Source organism: Oncorhynchus gorbuscha, unplaced genomic scaffold (genome assembly GCF_021184085.1).
Source record: "Oncorhynchus gorbuscha isolate QuinsamMale2020 ecotype Even-year unplaced genomic scaffold, OgorEven_v1.0 Un_scaffold_3832, whole genome shotgun sequence".
NCBI classification, from domain to species: Eukaryota; Metazoa; Chordata; class Actinopteri; order Salmoniformes; family Salmonidae; genus Oncorhynchus; species Oncorhynchus gorbuscha.
In genome coordinates, this window is record NW_025747987.1 from 30,866 (window position 1) to 40,924 (window position 10,059).

Below are 10,059 nucleotides of genomic sequence, written 5' to 3' on the forward strand. Positions count from 1 at the left end.
AGAGTGGCATTTGGGACGGAGGATGTTGCCGTCTGTCTGTATGAGTCATTGCTCCGCTGTCCTGTTGGAGGGACATTGTGCTCTTATCTTGGAACAAAGTGAAGACAAGTTAAGGATAACAACACTATTCTCACACACACACAGTAGGCTAGTTCCAGCTACAACCTCTTCTCCCTAGAAAATACAAACGTACACAGTCAGTCGCTGTAAAAGTGCGGATTACTCGCAGTTTCACTAACTTTCTGCCATTTTCGTATTCCTACTTTTGTTTTCCCAGTTAGTAAGAGACAATAGAGCTTTTGTTTTCCCAGTAAGTAAGAGACAATAAGCTTTTGTTTTCCCAGTAAGTAAGAGACAATAGAGCTTTTGTTTTCCCAGTAAGTAAGAGACAATAGAGCTTTTGTTTTCCCAGTAAGTAAGAGACAATAGAACACGGACGGTAGAATTCAGATGTCCTTTAAGTTTAAAAAAATCCTTAATACAAAAATAAAAAATTAAAAGTGCAAAACCACAAAACTAAAAATAAACAAATGTTTTGTTTGTGTTCATTTAAGCTCACCATGGAAACTAAAAAAAACAGTAGCAGCAAATAAAAAAATAATAAACAAAAAGCAACAAAATATGGACCTCTTGTAACACGTTATCAGGATAAACAATTCTGGGTTTAATCTCTTTCCTCAAGATATCACTATGGCACACACACACACAGTTGGCCAGAGTTTACAGGTGGAGGACAATAGGGTGGGAGGAGTCAAGTGTTAAATCGTTACCTTATTAAAACAATCAACAGTGTCATGTAGGGTAAACAATAGGTAAACAAACTCAGACACGACACACAAACAGGTACAACTAGAGGCGAGAGACTGTGATCCTGTAGTTTCCTAACTTTACGTAAGAATAACAGGTATTATTTAAGCCCTATTTCTCTCCCTCTTATAATGATGACTCGTATGAACTAAGAGGTTAGTTATCCCCGGCTATCTAGAAGAGAACATGAGAATTCTCTCATGATAGTTATATGAAGAAAGCATTCCTTAGGGAAAGGACAGAAACCAAAACATGCTTGGTGGAGGAGAGATCAGCAGTGAACCAGTGATCGAGTAACAACAGGAGGAATATTCATTCATATAGAAGATCCTTTACCCCGGAAAAAAACAGCTAAACAGAGACTAGACACCTACCTGTCTGTCCCCAACACGCTGCCTGTCCCTCACTGACTGTTAATCCCTTACTGGTAGTGTCGGAGTCTGACTAGTGTAACAGCGCCATCTACACAAAGCTCTATGTATTGCAAGTGTGTGTGTCTTACTGTGGGAGTGCCTGTCAGTCTCTCTGTCTATGGCTCTCTGTGTGGTGGATTTTTTTAGTCTAGCTGGCCTCTACCTACCCATCTCTACTGTAGTCTAGCTGGCCTCTACCTACCCCTCTCTACTGTAGTCTAGCTGGCCTCTACCTACCCATCTCTACTGTAGTCTAGCTGGCCTCTACCTACCCATCTCTACTGTAGTCTAGCTGGCCTCTACCTACCCCTCTCTACTGTAGTCTAGCTGGCCTCTACCTACCCATCTCTACTGTAGTCTAGCTGGCCTCTACCACCCCTCTCTACTGCAGTCTAGCTGGCCTCTACCTACCCCTTTCTACTGCAGTCTAGCTGGCCCTACCTACCCTCTCTACTGCAGTCTAGCTGGTCTCTGGCCCCTACCTACCCCTCTCTACTGCAGTCTCTCTACCTACCCCTCTCTACTCTAGCTGGCCTCTACCTACCCATCTCTACTGCAGTCTAGCTGGCCCCTACCTACCCATCTCTACTGTAGTCTAGCTGGCCTCTACCTACCCATCTCTACTGTAGTCTAGCTGGCCTCTACCTACCCCTCTTTCCCTCACTCTTCATTCTCTATCTGTCCCTACCTGTTTCTGCGTTGGAACCTTTTCCTTCTGAATGTAGGTACCCCCCTCTATCTGTCCCTACCTTAGTTGGTTTCTCTGTGTTGGTTGGGTCCCCTTAATCTTTAATCTAGAGGTGTCCCCTGTCCCTCCCCAAGTCCCGCCCACCCTCCCGCTATGGAGAAATACATAGGCGTGGGGGCCGTCTGTCAGGGGAGCGGCCAATGGCGTGATGGGTCCCTCTCCTCCCAGATCAGTTCAGGGCATTAACACAGATGGATGAGATTCCTTTTCACCTTCCTCCTCTACTACTGGCTCACCTGGAGAGGGAGGGAGAGTGAGGGGAGAGGGAGGGAGTGGGGGGAGAAAGCGGGGGAGAGCGAGGGGGAGCGGGGGGAGAGGGGGAGAGCGAGGGGGGAGGGGAGCGAGGGGGAGCGAGGGGGAGAGCGAGGGGGGGAGCGAGGGGGAGAGCGAGGGCGGGGAGGCGGGGGAGGGAGGGAGGGAGGGAGGGAGGGAGGGGAGGGAGGGAGGGAGGGAGGGAGGGAGGGAGGGGAGGGAGAGGAGGGAGAGGGAGGGAGGGAGGGAGGGAGAGGGAAAGAGGGAAATAGCCAGAAAGATCACAACCAGGAAGTGCCATCTAAAAGTGTTTATTTTTATTTTATTTTTATTTCACCTTTATTTAACCAGGTAGGCTAGTTGAGAACAAGTTCTCATTTGCAACTGCGACCTGGCCAAAATAAAGCATAGCAGTGTGAACAGACAACAGAGTTACACATGGAGTAAACAATTAACAAGTCAATAACACAGTAGAAAAAAATGGGCAGTCTATATACAATGTGTGCAAAAGGCATGAGGAGGTAGGCGAATAATACAATTTTGCAGATTAACACTGGAGTGATAAATGATCAGATGGTCATGTACAGGTAGAGATATTGGTGTGCAAAAGAGCAGAGGAGTAAATAAATAAAAACAGTATGGGGATGAGGTAGGTGATGGTGGGCTATTTACCAATAGACTATGTACAGCTCGATGGGTTAGCTGCTCAGATAGCTGATGTTTGAAGTTGTTGAGGAGATAAGTCTCCAACTTCAGCGATTTTTTGCAGTTCGTTCCAGTCACAGGCAGCAGAGTAAGTCGCAGGCCAAATGAGGTGTTGGCTTTAGGGATGATCAGTGAGATACACCTGCTGGAGCGCGTTCTACGGATGGGTGTTGCCATCGTGACCAGTGAACTGAGATAAGGGCACTAGCATGGACTTGTAGATGACCTGGAGCCAGTGGGTCTCAGCAAGTGACTGACTGCAGAGTGTTGGAAGCCAGTGACAACTACTCAGCAAACTGGATTGTTGCCATTTGTATGGACTACTCAGATGACATCGCCGAAGTAGAGGATCGGTAGGATAGTCAGTTTTACTAGGGTAAGCTTGGCGGCGTGAGTGAAGGAGGCTTTGTTGCGGAATAGAAAGCCGACTCTTGATTTGATTTTCGATTGGAGATGTTTGATGTGAGTCTGGAAGGAGAGTTTGCAGTCTAGCCAGACACCTAGGTACTTATAGATGTCCACATATTCTAGGTTGGAACCATCCAGGGTGGTGATGCTAGTCGGGCGTGCGGGTGCAGGCAGCGAACGGTTGAAAAGCATGCATTTGGTTTTACTCGCGTTTAAGAGCAGTTGGAGGCCACGGAAGGAGTGCTGTGTGGCATTGAAGCTCGTTTGGAGGTTAGATAGCACAGTGTCCAATGACGGGCCAAAAGTATATAGAATGGTGTCGTCTGCGTAGAGGTGGACCAGGGAATCGCCCGTAGCAAGAGCAACATCATTGATATATACAGAGAAAAAGAGTCGGCCTGAGAATTGAACCCTGAGGTACCCCCATAGAGACTGACAGAGGACCGGACAGCATGCCCTCCGATTTGACACACTGAACTCTGTCTGCAAAGTAATTGGTGAACCAGGCAAGGCAGTCATCCGAAAAACCGAGGCTATTGAGTCTGCCGATAAGAATATGGTGATTGACAGAGTCGAAAGCCTTGGCGAGGTCGATGAAGACGGCTGCACAGTACTGTCTTTTATTGATGGCGGTTATGATATCGTTTAGTACCTTGAGTGTAGCTGAGGTGCACCCGTGACCGGCCTCGGAAACCAGATTGCACAGAGGAGAAGGTACGGTGGGATTCGAGATGGTCAGTGACCTGTTTGTTGACTTGGCTTTCGAAGACCTTAGATAGGCAGGGCAGGATGGATATAGGTCTATAACAGTTTGGGTCCAGGGTGTCTCCCTTTGAAGAGGGGGATGACTGCGGCAGCTTTCCAATCCTTGGGGGATCTCAGACGATATGAAAGAGAGGTTGAACAGGCTGGTAATAGGGGTTGCGAAAATGGCGGCAGATAGTTTCAGAAATAGAGGGTCCAGATTGTCAAGCCCAGCTGATTTGTACGGGTCCAGGTTTTGCAGCTCTTTCAGAACATCTGCTATCTGGATTTGGGTAAAGGAGAACCTGGAGAGGCTTGGGCGAGGAGCTGCGGGGGGGCAGAGCTGTTGGCCGAGGTTGGAGTAGCCAGGCGGAAGGCATGGCCAGCCGTTGAGAAGTGCTTATTGAAGTTTTCGATAATCATGGATTTATCGGTGGAGACCGTGTTACCTAGCCTCAGTGCAGTGGGCAGCTGGGAGGAGGTGCTCTTGTTCTCCATGGACTTCACAGTGTCCCAGAACAGTGTGACAGAATTAACATTGGAATGGTCCTATTTAAAGCGAGTGTGTACCTGATGTTAGGTTAGGGGGGGTTTCTACACAGCGTAGCAGGCAGACAGTCTCTCCTTCAGCTGGGGGGGAAACTGTTCTGAGAACTGCTGCCAGTTCTCCTCTCCTACCTGGTCCTTAAAACCATGGAGGATCTGGGAGGGAGGAAGAGAGAAAATACTTTGACTCCTCAACAAAGAAATGACAACAGAAACTATGTCTGAAATAATTCTCTACTATTATGGTTAACATCCCACTATCATACAGTCTACACACACACACACTCACACACACTGAGAGACACACGCGCACACACACACTGAGAGACACACGCGCACACACTGAGACACACGACACACACACTGCAGACACACACTGAGAGACACACGCGCACACACACACTGAGAGACACACGTGCACACACACACACACAGAGACACACGCGCACACACACACACAGAGAGACACACGCGCACACACACACAGAGAGACACACGCGCACACACACACAGAGAGCACACACTGAGAGACACACACACTGAGAGCCACACACACACACTGCACACACTGAGACACACACACACTGAGAGACACACACACACACTGAGAGAAACACACACACACTGAGAGAAACACACACACACACTGAGAGAAACACACACACACACTGAGAGAAACACACACACACACACTGAGAGAAACACACACACACACACACACACACACACACACACACACACACACACTGAGAGACACACACACACTGAGACACACACACTGATCTGGGCCAAGCAAAGCTTTTCCCAGGATGTGTCCTAAACGGCCTCTCCCTTCCACTGTACACTACAGACGTGCCGATCAAAGGGAACCAGGTGCCTTCTGGGACAGAGCGTTGTGTCCTCCCACACCTTGTAGAACATGTCTCTCAGGTCGTCTTTAGGGCTGACCCAGGACGCCACGGCATCACAGAAGAAGATGAAGTCCTGCAGAGAGACACATTCTGTCATTTCAACCTACAGAAGGACCGTGTCTCCATGTAGAGGTCTGCCCTCTTCACACCACAACGCCTGCTGCCGACTTCCTGTCTGACTCCCAACACCTGGTCCCAAACCCAACCGCAGTGCTACGATGTGATTCTAGGTGTGTGACGCAGCTCACTTGCCAGACATGGTTGCAAGCAACTTAAGCACCCGACAGGCAATACCACCAGACCAAAACAAATTCAACAGGTTAACTGACCAGAGACGGTCACCTGGCCCATTCTATTAGCCGGTCTGTATTAGCCGGTCTGTATGTAGCCTGTCTGTATTAGCCGGTCTGTATTAGCCTGTCTGTATTAGCCTGTCTGTATTAGCCTGTCTGTATTAGCCTGTCTGTATTAGCCTGTCTGTATTAGCCTGTCTGTATTAGCCTGTCTGTATTAGCCTGTCTGTATTAGCCTGTCTGTATTAGCCTGTCTGTATTAGCCTGTCTGTATTAGCCTGTCTGTATTAGCCTGTCTGTATTAGCCTGTCTGTATTAGCCTGTCTGTATTAGCCTGTCTGTATTAGCCTGTCTGTATTAGCCTGTCTGTATTAGCCTGTCTGTATTACCGGGCTACATCAATGTGTTAGATGTCGTTTGAAAAGAACGGAGTTGGATAGACCTTCTCTTGAGTTATTTTTACAGCCTACCTTTAAGGAGACGGACGATTTTCAGACGGAGACATATAGGTGATCAATATTTATTTCTGGGCTGTGTAGTAAACTATAGCCTAAATGTAGGAAGTACATTTCCTTAGAGAGAGAAGTGCCCCATTCTCCTCCCCCATGACCAGCCTATAACCTCCTCTAACTGACACCACACACATCTGATCTCACCGGTGAGACACTGAACAGGAAGCAGCGAGAACAGGTGGGTCGTCATCGTAAATAACAAGTTGTTCTTAACCGACTTGCCGAGTTAAATAAAGGTTAAATAAAAACAGAATGATGACAGCAACACGTTCTGCCAAGTTCTGTAGGATACAGCCTAGTTCTGCCTAGTTCTGTAGGATACAGCCTAGTTCGGTAGGATACAGCTAGTTCTGTAGGATACGGTCTAGTTCTGTAGGATACGGTCTAGTTCTGTAGGATACGGAGTTCTCAGGATACGGCCTAGTTCTGTAGGATACGGCCTAGTTCTGCAGGATACGGCCTAGTTCTGCAGGATACGGCCTAGTTCTGCAGGATACGGCCTAGTTCTGCAGGATACGGCCTAGTTCTGTAGGATACAGCCTAGTTCTGTAGGATACAGCCTAGTTCCTAGCCCTAGTTCTGTAGGATACAGCCTAGTTCTGCAGGATACGGCCTAGTTCTGTAGGATACAGCCTAGTTTTGTAGGATACAGGATACGGCCTAGTTCTGCAGGATACGGCCTAGTTCTGCAGGAGTTCTGCAGGATACGGCCTAGTTTTTGTTCTGCAGGATACAGTTCTAGGATTTAGGATTGTGTAGGAGGAGTTACAGTCTAGTCTAGTTTTGTAGGATACAGTCTAGTTTTGTAGGATACAGTCTGATACAGTAGTTTGTAGGATACAGTCTAGTTTTGTAGGATACAGTCTAGTTTTGTAGGATACAGTCTAGTTTTTGTAGGATACAGTCTAGTTTGTAGGATACAGTCTAGTTTTGTAGGATACAGTCTAGTTTTTAGGATACAGTCTAGTTTTGTAGGATACAGTCTAGTTTTGTAGGATACAGTCTAGGATACAGTCTAGTTTTGTAGGATACAGTCTAGTTTTGTAGGATACAGTCTGGTTTTGTAGGATACAGTCTAGTTTTGTAGGATACAGTCTAGTTTTGTAGTAGTTCTGTTTTGTAGGATACAGCCTAGTTTTGTAGGATACAGTCTAGTTTTGCAGGATACAGGTTCCTAGTTCTGCAGGATACGGCCTAGTTCTGAGGTAGTTTTGTAGGATACAGTCTAGTTCTGGGTTTTGTAGGATACAGTCTAGTTTTGTAGGATACAGTCTAGTTTGTAGGATACAGTCTAGTTTTGTAGGATACAGTCTAGTTCTGAGTAGTTCTGTAGGATACGGCCTGGTTCTGTAGGATACGGCCTGGTTCTGTAGGATACGGCCTGGTTCTGTAGGATACGGCCTGGTTCTGTAGGATACGGCCTAGTTCTGTAGGATACGGCCTAGTTCTGTAGGATACGGCCTAGTTCTGTAGGATACGGCCTAGTTCTGTAGGATACGGCCTAGTTCTGTAGGATCGGCCTAGTTCTGTAGGATACGGCCTAGTTCTGTAGGATACGGCCTGGTTCTGTAGGATACGGCCTGGTTCTGTAGGATACGGCCTGGTTCTGTAGGATACGGCCTGGTTCTGTAGGATACGGCCTGGTTCTGTAGGATACGGCCTGGTTCTGTAGGATACGGCCTAGTTCTGTAGGATACGGCCTAGTTCTGTAGGATACGGCCTGGTTCTGTAGGATACGGCCTGGTTCTGTAGGATACGGCCTGGTTCTGTAGGATACGGCCTGGTTCTGTAGGATACGGCCTGGTTCTGTAGGATACGGCCTGGTTCTGTAGGATACGGCCTGGTTCTGTAGGATACGGCCTGGTTCTGTAGGATACGGCCTAGTTCTGTAGGATAGTTCTGTAGGATACGGCCTAGTTCTGTAGGATACGGCCTGGTTCTGTAGGATACAGCCTAGCTTTTAGGAGGAAGATTTGCAGGCAGAGACCAATAAAAATGGGTCATCAGTACTTATTGGAAATACGAAGGAACAACGCTCGCTCACCATGGTAACCTAACCTATAGTCACCATAGTAACCTAACATCGGTTGAGCGCCCACACTGGCCAAACTAGGAGAGGACAGGCCCAACTAGGAGAGGACAGGCCCAACTAGGAGAGGACAGGCCCAACTAGGAGAGGACAGGCCCAACTAGGAGAGGACAGGCCCAACCGGAGTACGGGCCCCTGTACCTGTCCTCCCCATCTGCCTTCCTCTGACCTGGACCACTCCCCCAGGGTTTACTCCAATCACCATCCATCTGCCTTCCTCTGACCTGGACCACTCCCCCAGGGTTTACTCCAATCACCATCCATCTGCCTTCCTCTTACCTGGACCCTCCCCAGGGTTTACGCCAATCATCATGCAGATCCCTCTGAAGGCGAGTCTTTCTCCTCGTTGTCACGGATGTTCCGTAGGGACGTACACCTGTCACACACACACCACCGCGTCACAAACCAGGCAATCTAAACATGTTGATAATGATCAGCGAGGTGAAGGACTAGATGTGACATCAGATGTGTGACAGACTCACCACGGTCTGATGAACTGCTGGAGCATCGGAGCCACCTCCTGAGGACACCGTAGCCAGGGCGACCAATCGTAATGGCTGGAAGAAGATGGAGGAGCCTCACTCATGTGTACAACACACCCAACTAAAAAATCAAGAGCTGGTTTGACGTCGCTGATGTTCGTATCATAAATAACGGCTCATTATTATTTGGAGATGGAGTCAGTCAGTCACAGTTTACCCAAATGCATCGGCTGCAATGTCAAACAAACCCAATGATTGTGTGTGTTCAGCATCTGTGTGTCTGTGTGTGTGTTCAGCATCTGTGTGTCTGTGTGTGTGTGTTCAGCATCTGTGTGTCTGTGTGTGTGTGTTCAGCATCTGTGTGTCTGTGTGTGTGTGTTCAGCATCTGTGTGTCTGTGTGTGTGTGTTCAGCATCTGTGTGTCTGTGTGTGTGTGTGTTCAGCATCTGTGTGTCTGTGTGTGTGTGTGTTCAGCATCTGTGTGTCTGTGTGTGTGTTCAGCATCTGTGTGTCTGTGTGTGTGTGTTCAGCGTCTGTGTGTGTGTGTTCAGCATCTGTGTGTCTGTGTGTGTGTGTTCGGCATCTGTGTGTCTGTGTGTGTGTTCAGCATCTGTGTGTGTGTGTTCAGCATCTGTGTGTCTGTGTGTGTGTTCAGCATCTGTGTCTGTGTGTGTGTTCAGCATCTGTGTGTCTGTGTGTGTGTTCAGCATCTGTGTGTCTGTGTGTGTGTGTTCAGCATCTGTGTGTCTGTGTGTGTGTTCAGCATCTGTGTCTGTGTGTGTGTGTTCAGCATCTGTGTGTCTGTGTGTGTGTGTTCAGCATCTGTGTGTCTGTGTGTGTGTGTTCAGCATCTGTGTGTCTGTGTGTGTGTGTTCAGCATCTGTGTGTCTGTGTGTGTGTTCAGCATCTGTGTGTCTGTGTGTGTGTTCAGCATCTGTGTGTCTGTGTGTGTGTTCAGCATCTGTGTGTCTGTGTGTGTTCAGCATCTGTGTGTCTGTGTGTGTGTTCAGCATCTGTGTCTGTGTGTGTATTTCAGCATCTGTGTGTCTGTGTGTGTGTTCAGCATCTGTGTGTCGGTGTGTGTGTTCAGCATCTGTGTGTGAGGTGTGTGTGTTCAGCATCTGTGTGTCGGTGTGTGTGTTCCCGGTA

At 48.0% G+C, this 10,059-nt stretch overlaps 2 long non-coding RNA genes across 3 annotated transcripts; both read right to left on the reverse strand.

Moving 5' to 3' along the window:
* Positions 1 to 435: 435 nt before the first annotated feature.
* Positions 436 to 2,022, reverse strand: LOC124028195. Its single transcript, XR_006837561.1, has 2 exons — positions 1,761 to 2,022; positions 436 to 1,627 (listed from the first exon to the last, which is right to left on the reverse strand). It is a non-coding gene; the product is annotated as an uncharacterized LOC124028195 (long non-coding RNA).
* A 74-nt stretch (positions 2,023 to 2,096) lies between these two features.
* On the reverse strand, positions 2,097 to 8,676 carry LOC124028194. 2 transcript variants are annotated; one of them, XR_006837560.1, is made up of 4 exons: positions 8,653 to 8,676; positions 5,533 to 5,607; positions 4,648 to 4,779; positions 2,097 to 2,204 (listed from the first exon to the last, which is right to left on the reverse strand). It is a non-coding gene; the product is annotated as an uncharacterized LOC124028194 (long non-coding RNA). The 2 variants fall into 2 exon arrangements; XR_006837559.1 differs by lacking the exon at positions 8,653 to 8,676 and adding an exon at positions 8,598 to 8,621.
* Between the last annotated feature and the right edge of the window lie 1,383 nt (positions 8,677 to 10,059).